The sequence below is a fragment of the Equus asinus genome, chromosome 6 (genome assembly GCF_041296235.1).
Source record: "Equus asinus isolate D_3611 breed Donkey chromosome 6, EquAss-T2T_v2, whole genome shotgun sequence".
NCBI classification, from domain to species: domain Eukaryota; kingdom Metazoa; phylum Chordata; class Mammalia; order Perissodactyla; family Equidae; genus Equus; species Equus asinus.
The window spans coordinates 9,349,018-9,361,060 of NC_091795.1; positions in this window are offsets into that span (position 1 = coordinate 9,349,018).

Sequence of the window (12,043 nt, forward strand, 5' to 3'; positions counted from 1 at the left end):
ACGAAATGGTCCCATTCACAACAACATGGATGGACCTTGAGGTTATTATGTTAAGCGAAATAAAGCAGAAAGAGAAAGACAGATACCGCATGATTTCGCTCATATGTGTAAGGTAAACAAACACATAAACAAAGAGAAAAGATTATCGGTTACCAGAGAGCAAAGGGGTTGGGGGCTGGGCATAAGGGGTAAAGGGGCACATTTATATGGTGACTGACAAATAATAATGTACAACTGAAATTCAGAATGTTATAAACTATTATGACCTCAATAAAATAAAAAAATTCAGATGAGAGAAAAAGCAATGATATCAGCCCACTTTTTTTTTTTTTGAATGGTACTGTTTTTTTTTTTAAAGATTTTATTTTTTCCTTTTTCTCCCCAAAGCCCCCGGGTACATAGTTGTATATTCTCCGCTGTGGGTCCCTCTAGCCGTGGCATGCGGGATGATGCCTCAGCGTGGCTTGATGAGCAGTGCCATGTCCGCGCCCAGGATTTGAACCAACGAAACACTGGGCCACCTGCCGCGGAGTGCGCGAACCCAACCACTCGGCCACGGGGCCAGCCCCATAAGCCCACTTTTTTAATGATAAGCTGCATCATCTCACTTTTTCCTTTCTTTCTTTCTTTCTTTTTTTTAGTGAGGAAGATTGGCCCTGAGCTAACATCTGCTGCCAATCTTTGTCTTTTTGCTTGAGGAAGATTGCTGCTGAGCTAACATCTGTGCCAATCTTCCTCTATTGTGTATGCAGGACACCGCCACAGCATGGCTTGATGAGTGGTGTGTAGGTCCACACCCGAGATCCGAACCTGGAAACCCTGGGCCACCAAAGCAGAGCATGTGAACTTAACCACTATGCCACCGGGTCAGCGCCTTATCTCACTTTTTAAGGCACTGATCATACTGAAAAATTATGCAAGAAGGGAACAATAAAACGGAATATATTTACGTTTTGGTCGTTAATTTTGTCTCCTTTTAGAAAACGCTCTGAGCAAATTTTGCATCATGAGACAAATTGGTAAATTATTGATTTAACAAGTTATCATCTCCCCCACATCTAATGAACATTGCTTTTGATATAAGTGTTAGTGTTATGCAGTTGAGGGTCATAACGAATTTTGGTCTGAGTTGCTGAAAGTAGTCAATCTCTACTTTGCCATTTTTCTTTCACTGCACAAATTATGCCGATTGGCCTCATGAGCAGGCGATCGTATGCAGTCACACCGGCCTGTGCTCAGAACAGCCCGCGAGCACAGACTTCCCCACCCATGGGAGTTCAGCGAGACTCAAAGTGAGTACAAGATAGGGATGTTATGGCTGCTACTGAGCAAGGGGGGGCACTGACAGCCCCCAAAATCATGCTTTCTGTTTGCTTGAAGCAGGACTTGCTTCCGAAGTAGAAAGAAGGCAACAGCGTTCTAAGAAACACGACCAACCAACGCACCCTGTCCCATCCTTTCTTCTATCGCCACTTCCCATCTTAGCCCCACTTACTTGAAAATGACATAGAAGGAAAGGGCAACCCACAGTTCTTTTTCCTTCCAGACTTTCCTCACTCATCAGGAAGCCAAAGACAGAGGGCGTGGGTAGAATATCCTCATATAAAGAAGCGAAATAAAAACCGCTGAATTAGGTTTGTGCAGCGTTTCCATTGTTCTGTTAAGAACGAAATCCTCATGCATGTGTGAGCTATGGAGCACGAATTGTGTCATTTTGGAGATTTCAAACATGAGTTAAATTCTCTAATATTTGCATTTTAACAGCAGCATCATACAATATAAATATGAGTGGTAAAATTCGTGCTAATAACATAAAATTTCCATTTTTCTTTGCTTAGAATGGCATTACATAGCAAATAATACCATGACAAGTTGAGAGGGAGACCACAGAAGAAAGGAAAATTCTTTACATTTTAATGCCTCTGATTGCTCTTTTTTTGTGCTTTTTGAACAAGGGACCCTACATTTTGATCTTGCACTGGACCAGATAAATTACGTAGCCAGCCTGCTCTAAGCCCCAGGGTATGAAAACTTCCTTAAGTGATTGATCACTCCCAACAGCCTATTTGCAATAAGAAATTGGTCGATGTTGACTGGAAGGGATTATTCAGTCCCTTAAAAGTTGAAGTTTTTGAGTAACTGCGAGTCAGCATAGGAAAGTGGAGTCTGGTGTTGGGGCTGTGGGCCCAAGTTCAGACCCGGTTCCTGAATGCCTACCAGCTGTGGATGCACATGAGACATTGACATGAACGACCTACACACCTGTTCTTTGCGGACCGTGCACCCAGGACCCACTGTGCTCCTGCAGAGAGCCCCCCAAGGGCTCCGGGCATCGCCAAAGCAGAGTTTGATCTTATAAACTCCCTGCCAGCTTTTGTCCCACAGAGACATCCACCATGGTCTGTCTCCCTGGCTCCTTCTCGCTCCTCATCCATGTCAACTGCTCTGGAAGCTGCTCCAACCAGCCTCACTGCTTACTATCGAAACACTGCTGCTGTTACAAATTAAAGAAATGTTAAGGAAATTTGTTGGTTCCTATTCCCGATGCTCAAAGGACGTGATGAGGACTCCTTGGGTGTCCATCTCTGAGGTTTGCTCTCCGTGCTGGTTTCACTGTAGCCCCAGACCCTGTCAAAATCGCCTAGGCCCACTCCAGAAGGATTGCATCAGAATTTCTAGAGGCAGGGCCCCCAAGCTCTGCACTTGAACAAAGGCCCTTGGAAATTCCTTGGCAAACTAAAGTAGGGGAGCCTCTGCCCTAGGGGCTCTAGCCACTCCCAGAGCATTGCTGGCAAAGAGTCACCAAGCCAGCTGTTCCAGCAGGGCCATCGGCTCCATTGTCTCGGTCTCTCTTCCTTCCTCAGCCTCCTAAGTAATCCTCCTAGGGAGAAACAACTGGAGTTCCCGGCTCCCCAGTGAGCAGAGCCTGTCTGTGCTCCCAAGATGCTAGCTGCAGCTGTGCAACGCCAGCACAATACGGACCTCTGCGCTCTGGCAGGTTTGCCTATAGAACAGAGACAAGCAAACCTTACCTGCCAAAGGCCAGAGCCCCCCTCAGTTCTCCTCCACTTCGAAAAATGTAACTCAGGAGAGGGAAACGACGTCAGGACCGTAGCACATTTTATTAGGCGGTGTGTTAGGGAGAGCACGTCATGGCCTCATAGCCTGCCGTGCCCACTGAGAGTCAGGCGCCTGAGGCATCCGGCGTGGTTTTCTTTTCCGTCTCAGTGTGAAGGAGGAGATGTGGCCTTTGTTGTTGTTAGAGGAAAATTGAATCAATGGGCTTAAGAAAGCAGGGGCTGAAGGCACAATTTGCTAGAGACGCCTGACAAATACGGAAACCTAATGGACAGGCTTCGGTGTGGAGGGATAAAACCATCCGTGCGATGGGCAGCCTGCCCTGCAGCACTCTGGAAGCCCGCTCTGGCCTTGGAAGCGCCTGTTGTCTAAAGCGCCGTGCTGCACAGCCGTCAGGTCCTCCCAGGGAGCACCACCGACTGCTTCGTTCCCTCTGCTCCCCGGGGGTGGCTCCCGCGCTCTCGACCCTCCACCTGTCACTTTGGGGCTGCTGTTCCCCGAGTTTTCCTTTCCTTTCATCAGGCGAGTTGCTGCCTGGGCTCTCGTTTAGGCCTGAGTCACGGCTCCCGGAAGGCTGTGGAGAATGCGCTGTCCTCTCCTCCAAGGTTGCCAGGGAGGCTCGCGGATTCAGGCTCTGAGACCGCGTGCAGCCGAGTGGAGGAACTGAGCGCATAGCTCGGTCGGCCTGCCCGAGGGTAATGTCAGCCCCATCGGTTACGGGTATTCGCTTGGGCGAGTCACTGGACTGCTTTGGGCCTGGCATGTTTCCTCCTGGGAACTGAGAGTGATAGGAATACCATCCTCCTCCCCGACTCCCTGCCCAGGTGGCCCACTGTGGCCCTGAGGCTCTGGGAGAGAATTCCAGGACCTCACCGTTAGCGCCTGGCACACAGTATGTGCTCAATAATTGCTAGCTATTATTCTCATGTGTTGAGCACCCAGCGGAAGCATCCAGCACATATAGCACATTTTCAGCGAACATTATCTGTTTGTGTGCATGTATTATTGACGTATTTAAATTCGTATTTTTCCCTCTAATTGAGGGCGCCAAAAGACAGGGCGCCCCTGCCTGAGACGGGATGGGGAAGACGTGCTGTGGAGAAGTCAGGCTGTTTTTGTACAATCGCATGTTTCTTAGATTTTTTTCTCACTATGTCTGACATCTTTCATTCTCTTTTCTGTTTTTTTTTTCTTTTTTTTTAAAGATTGGCACCTGAGCTAACAACTTTTGCCAATCTTCTCTTTTTTTTCCCTGCTTTTTCTCCCTAAATCCCCGCAGTACATAGTTGTATATTCCAGTTGTGGGTCCTTCTAGTTGTGGCATGTGGGATGCTGCCTCAGTGTGGCCTGATGAGCGGTGTCATGTCCATGCCCGGGATCCGAACCAGCAAAACCCTGGGCTGCAGAAGCAGAGCACTCGAACCCAACCACTCGGCCATGGGCTGGCCCCTCTTTTCTGATATTTAATCCCTTTTTCTCTCTTCTGAACTGTTTTACACGAATTTGTGTGGTCCATCGTTGAATCCATCCATTGAGTTCTTCATTTTAGTTGTTGTCCTTTTCAGTTCTATTTCCATTTGACTTTTTTCTTAGTTTCCAGTTGTCTGTTTATATTCTTCATCTTGTCCGCTAATTGCGTGACATTTTAATGGTCGTTATTTTTAAATCCCTATTGGGATAACTCCAATATCTGGATCTCCTTTGGCTCTGTAATTATTGTTTGATGTTTTTAACTTTTTATTTGGAAATAATCGTAGACCTAGAATTCCAAAGGTAATACAAAAAATCCCTGGAGCTCCTTCAATCCACTTCCCCTGGTGTTAACACCTTACGGAACCCTGGTGCGAGTTTCAAACTAAGAAAGCAACACTGGGACAATACTACAGTCGTCCCCCTTTATCCGTGGGGGATGCGTGCCAAGACCCCCAGTAGATGCCTGAAATCACGGGTAGTAACAAACCCTAGATATACTGTGTTTTTTCCTATACACACTCACCTATGATAAAGTTTAATTTACGAATTAGGCATAGTAAGAGATTAACAACAATAATAAAATAGAACAAGTATAACAATATAGTGTAATCAAAGTTACTGCCGACCTTAGCAACCTCAGCATACCATTTTTTTTTAATTAGCAAATTGAGAGCTTTCACCTTTTCACCTAAAGGGAGCACTTTACAGCTTCTCTTTGGTATCCGAATTGCCACCATCACTCGTCTTGCACTTTGGGGCCATTGTTACATAATATAGGGGTTACTGGAACAAGAGCTCTGCGAGACTGAGTCAGTCGATCTGATAAGCCAGACGGCTACTAAGTGACAAACCGGCAGGTGGTGTGCACAGCGTGGATCCGCTGGACAAAGGGAAGATTCACGTCCCAGGTGAGACGGAGCAGGACGATGGTGGCAGGCTCCATCATGCTACTCAAAAAGGTGCGAAATTTAAAACTTATGAATTATTCCTGGAGTTTTCCATTTAATATCTTTAGACCATGGTTGACCACAGGTAACTGCAACTAGAAAGTGAAGCCCTGGAGAAGGTGGGACTACTGTGTTAACGAAATGACAGACTTTATTTGGACTCCCCCAGTTTTTTCCAGTATCCTTCTGTTCCAGGATCCCAGCCAGGATTGCACATTGCAGTTATTCGTCGTGTGTCCTTAGTGTCCTCAGTTTTTTCTTTGTCTTTCATGACCTTGACACCTTGAAATGTCCTAGCCAGGCATTTCGTAGAATCCGTCAGTCTGAGTTAATCTGGCGTTTTCTCTTAAGACTGAGGTTTCGGGTCCTGGGGAGGAAGACACAGAGGTGGTGTGCGCTTCTCGGGGCCTCCTAGCAGGGGGCACCTGAGGGCAACACATCTTAACACCAGCCATGTTTACCTCGATCACGTGGCTAAGCTGCTGTCTGCCAGCTTTCCCTACTGTAAAGGTACTATTTTCCTTTTCCTGCTCTTATTCAGGAGTGAGAAAGAAGTCCAGACCACACTTACGGGGAGGGGAGTTCAGCTCCACGTCCTGGAGGGAGGCGTATGGAAGAATTTGTGAAGTACCGGAATCAATTGCTGTTAACCACAGTAATCAGTAAACATTTGGGGAGTGATACTTTGAGACTTTGCCAAACTGGATTTCTCCTTAAAATTTTATCCATTAATTGTAACATTCATTGAGGATCTTGCCTACAACAATTATGACGGTTCTAGTGGTGATTTTCTTTTTTTCTCAATCCTTCTACATTTATTAATTAGAATTTTTCTGTCTTACAGAAGAGTTGTCCCTTATGCCCATTTACTTAATCATTAATTTAAATCAACGTGGACTCGTAGATGTTCATTTCATTCTTTGCATTATAATCCAATGCTTTAACATTTTATTTTCTTCCTCAAATTGTTCCAATTTCTTCCTCCTCCCCTTCCTTCTCCTCCTCTTCCTCCTCCTCCCCCCACCCCTTCCTCCTCCTCCTCCTTAATTCTTGGCACTATTAGATGCTCCAGGCTAATCTTGTCTTTTCTGTGCCCCAGCCCTGAAATCAACCAGTACTCTAGGGAGCGCTGTTCCTCGAATTAGAGAATGGCTAAGTCAAGACCAAGACATGGCCCTAGATGTGCTTGTTGCTACTAGGTGTCACTGCTTCTCTGCCCTTTGAGCAGATAGAGCTAGAAAATTATATATATATATATATACACACACATATATGTATGTGCATATATATCCATGTATACATACGTATCTATATTTACTTTTCTACCTATGTAAAATTAACCTGGGTTCAAACTGGTATCTCCCACTCCAGTCCAAGATCACAGAGTTCATTCTAGCTTCGCCACTTTTCTTACTTGTTATTTCTTTTTCCAACAGTGACTCTAAATATCAGACTCTAAATATCTGCAGTATATTTTTTCATTTGTCCAACCCTAGTATACATAGAAAGTAGTTACAGAATTGCTAACCTGCACTCCTGTGAAAATCAGATTTGCCAGCTAGAGTGCAATGTTTTTGTACAATGCTTTTTTTGTCTTTATTCTTAGAGTATCCAGGAAAAAAACACAAAGACACTTGTTTTCCCAAGTTGCTTAGGTCAGTTCCTTTCTTACCCCCCGCCTTCAGTGTGGTGATGTCATTCATTCAAAAGCAATTAAATTCATTTGTCACAGTCTGCCTTCCATCTTGGATTCCCTGCTGGTTTGATTTTTTTTAAAATATGGAAATAGTAAAATTCAGTCCTTGTGGTGAAGACCTCTGTGGATTTTGGCAATGCATAAAGTCATATATTCACCACACAGTCATGATCTGAACAAGTTTCATCATCCCAAAATTTCCCTCGCGCTGTCCCGCGTGCTCCTCCACCACCCCCCACCTTCAGCAACCACTGCTCTGTCCCACAGCTTTGCATTTCCCGGATGGTCACATAAATGTAATCAGACAGTATGTGGCCTTTTATGTCTGGGATCTTTCACTTAGTAAAACACATTTAAGAGTCACCCGTGTTATTTCATAAATAAATAACTTGTCCTTTTTCAATGCTGAATGTTATTCCATTGTATGGCTATACCACGGTTTGTTTATCCACTCACTTGTGGAAGAATATCTGACTTGTTTCCAGTTTTTTATGATTATAAATAAGGATGCTATAAATATTCTCATACGGATTTTCATGTGAACATAGTTTTCAGTTCAGTTGGGTAAGTACCGAGGAGTAGAGCTGTTGGGTCATATGACAAGTGTATATTTAACTTTATAAAAAAAACAGCTGAACTATTTGTCAGGGTGGCTGTACCATTTCATATTCCCACCAGCGTTGTATGAAAATTCCAGTTGCTTGGCATCCTCATCAGCACTTTGCATTGTCAGGTTTTTCTTCTTTTTTTAAATTATTCTAAAATGTATGGAGTGGTGTCTCCTTGTAGTTTTATTTTGCATTTCCCTAATGACTAATAACGTTGAGTATCCTTGCAAATGCTTATTTGCCATCTGTATGTGGTGAAGTCCCTGTTTAGATCTTTTGCCTATTTTTTTAATTTGGGTTATTTCTTATTATTGAGTTTCAAAAGTTCTTTATATATTCTAGATACAAGTCTTTTATCAGATATGTGATTTACAAACATCTTCTAGTTTGTGGCTCCTCTTTCCCTTCTGTTAATAGTGTCTTCCATAGAGCAAATAGTTTTAATTTTGATAAAGTCAAATTTGTCTTTTGGAATAATATCTAAAAACTCTTTGGCAAACCCCAGGTCATGCGGTCTTTATCCTATGTGTTCTTTTGGAAGTTTTATGTTTTACATTCAGGTCTATAATCCATTTTGAGTTAATGTTGAATAAGTTCTGAAGTATATATTGAGGTTTTATTTGTTTGTTTGTTTTTCGCATATTACATCTACTTGTTCCTCCATCATTTGTTGAGAATGCTATTCTTTTTCCATTGAATTGCCTTTGCCCCTTTGTCAAAAATCAGTTGACTATATTTACTTGCTTCTTCTAGTTCCTGTGCCTTTCCATATAAATTTCAGAATCAGCTTACTGATATGTACAAAAAAGTTTGCTGGTATTTTGATTGGAATTCTGTTAAATCTCCGGGCAAAATCGGGTAGAATTAACTTGTTAACAATAGTGAATTTTTCAGTCCATGAACATGGTATATCTCTCCAGTTACTTAAGCCTTCTTTAGTGTCTTTCATCAGTGTTTTGTAGTTGTCAACATACTGATCCTACGCATAATTTGTTAGATTTATATCTAAGTATATTATTGCTTTTGGTGCTATTATAAATCTTTTTAAAGCTTGAAGTATCAATGGTACATTATTGTTGACTTTATATATTGACACTGTATCCTGCAACCCTACTCACTTACTTATTAGTTATAGGAAGATTTTTGTAGATTCTGTGAGATTCTCTATATAGATAATCATATCCAGATAGACGCTTATTTTTATTTCTTCTTTTCTAATCTGGATATCTTGTTTTCTTTCCCTTATTACACTGGCTAGGACTTCCAGTACAATGTTGAATAGGCGTGCTGGCAGAAGGGCATCCTTGCCTTGTTCCTAACCTTAGGAAAAATATCCAGTCTTTCACCATTGAGTATGACGGCAGCTGTAGGTTTTTCATAGATGCACTTTATTAGGTTAAGAAAGTGCCCTGTATTCCTAATTTGCTGAGAGTTTGTGTCACATATGCATAAATTCAATTTTCTCTCTAAATACTAATTACAATTGGAAAATGAAATTTTACAAAAGTGCCAATTACAATAACACTAGAAAACCTAAAGTACTTAGGAATAAATGTAACAAAACTTATGCAAAACTCATACACTAAAAACTACGAAAGATTGGGGCTGACCCATTGGTGTAGTGGTTAAGTTCATGAGCTTCACTTCACCAGCCCAGGGTTTGCAGGTTCAGATCCTGGGCAGAGACCTAGCACTGCTCGTCCAGCCACGCTGTGGCAGCATCCTACATAAAATGGAGGAAGACTGGCACAGATCTTAGCTCAGCAACAAGCTTTCTCAAGCAAAAAGAGGAAGACTGGCAACAGATATTAGCTCAGGGCCAATCTTCCTTACAAAAAAAAAAACTACCAAAGATTGATGTCAGAAGCTAAAGAAGACCTACATAGAAAAAGAGCTATATTGTGGCTGGCCTGGTGGCATAGTGATTGGGTTTGTGCACTCTGCTTTGGCAGCCTGGAGTTTGTGGGTTCAGATCCTGGATGTGGACATCACTTGTCAAGCCATGCTGTGGTAGCATCCCACATACAAAAAAAAATGGAGGAATATTGGCACATATGTTGGCTCAGGGCCAATCTTCCTCACCCAAAAAAGGAAAAGAAAAAAGAAGAGCTGTATTATGTCATGGATTGGAAGACTCAATATTATTAAGATATAATGCCCCAAATTGATTTTCCCCAGATTGTCAAATTGATCCATACAGATTCCACACAATCTCAATCAACATCCCAGCAGGGTTTGTTTTTTTTTAAATAAAAATTGACAAGCTAATTCTAAAATTATAGTCATGTTGCTTAATGACAGGGATACATTCTGAGAAATGTGACCTTAGGGGATGCTGTCATTGTGTGAACATCACAGAATAGCCTTCACAAACCTAGCTGGTACAGCCTACTACACATCTAGGCTATCTGGTACTAATCTTATGGGACCACCATTGTATATGCGGTTTGTCCTTGATCAAAACATCATTATGGCACATGACTGTACATTGAAATACAAGACCCAGGTTAGCAAAAGTTAAAGTAATCAAGACTGTATGAAATTTATGTGTGGATAGATATACAAGTCAATGTATCAAGATAGAGTTCAGACACAGACAAATAGACAGAGAGTCTAAAGTCTGTGGAAAATCTATAGTCAATAGATTTTTGACAAAGGCATAAGGTAATTTAATGAGGAAAAAGAGTCTTTTTCAATAAATGGTTCTGGTGCACTTGGACACCCATATGGAAAATGATTGCCCTGGCTGTAGAGCAGAGAGGATCGCGAGCAGCTGAGAGAACACCAATCAGGAAACTGCTGCTTCCAGGAGAAAGGACGGTCGCTTTGCCTTTAATCTAGTAACTTCACTTCCAGAAACTTACTTTATAAATATTAAAAAAAATTGACAATAACCTAAATGCTTATCAATAAAAGACCAGTTAAATTTCAGTTTATTTCTTTAATAAGATAGTATACAGCTGTTTAAAGAATATGGAAGCTTTTAGTGGAATGAGCACCAAGATAAATTCTTTAATTAAAACAAAATAAAATCATAATAATTGGATGTATTAGACCATCTCTGGAAGGACGCATAAGGACCTGGTGGCATGAGCTGCGTGGGGGGAGTCACGGGTCGGCTGGGGGACTGGGCAGGAAGGAGACTTTTCAGTCAGACTCTTCTATACCTTCTGATTTGGGGGTTTGTACCTTTGTATTACCAATTAAAATATAAACTAAAAATTCAAATTACATTTAAACACAAAGAAATGATAGTAGATAGGACTAGTGCAATGGTCATAAAGATGGGGAGGAATAAACCAACTACAGATTCAAATGAGCAGGTGTTGAAATGAAAGGAACACGTGGCTGTGAGAGAGGGTGGGGACCAGGAAGGTTGCTAGGTTTTTTTGACTTGTGCAACTTCAGTGCGAATTAGGAATAAAGTTTAGTGTATATGGCGTGGGGGTGGGCAGCAGTGGTGGTGGAAGGAAGGCGAGGGACAGGATGGAGAGGAAAATTCATGAAAGTGGTTCTGTGTATGCAGAGTTTGCAAAATCTGGGCAATGATGCTGAGTAGGCGGTTCGGTTCAATGTTCAGTTGGCTCCAGAGCTCAGAGCACAGACTTAGGCTGGAGAAGCCAAGGGAAGTTTCCACATGAATAGATGGGAACTGATGCCAGCGCGTGAATGCAGAGATCTATAGCCAGGACGAACAGTCTCGGCTGTCAGAATCTTATCCTAGAGAAAAATTAAATTAAGCATAACCAAGAACTGGGCTCAGCCATTAAACAAACAAACATATAAACAAAAATTCAATTGAAAATGTCCATGGGAAGCCTCTCTTTGTCAGTGGTACTTTGATAAACTACTTAGGGTCCTTAGGAAGGGACTCTGCACCTGAATAACCTCAGCCCGTCTCTATTTTAAGAGACTAACAGAGCTTGCACTTTTTAGCCATAGAAGGCGTGGGAAGGGAGGGCAGGGTGTGTGGAGGGGAAGTGACGGGCACACGTCCTGTACTGCATGTAGAGAGGGATGACAGGGATGTTTCTCCATCCGCTGAGCTTTGTCTCTCACTGGTGACAGCTCCCTTTCACGGGTGGGCCTAATGAAGCCTCCTGGCTGAGTCGCTGGCAGACCCACTCGCTTCCCCCAGGACCCGAGCAGGGCTGGATTTCTCAGTCTGACGGCCAGCTGCCCGCTGCACGGCACTCCTGGGCATTGGCTCCTCCGGCCACGCCACATTATTTCTCTGCTCG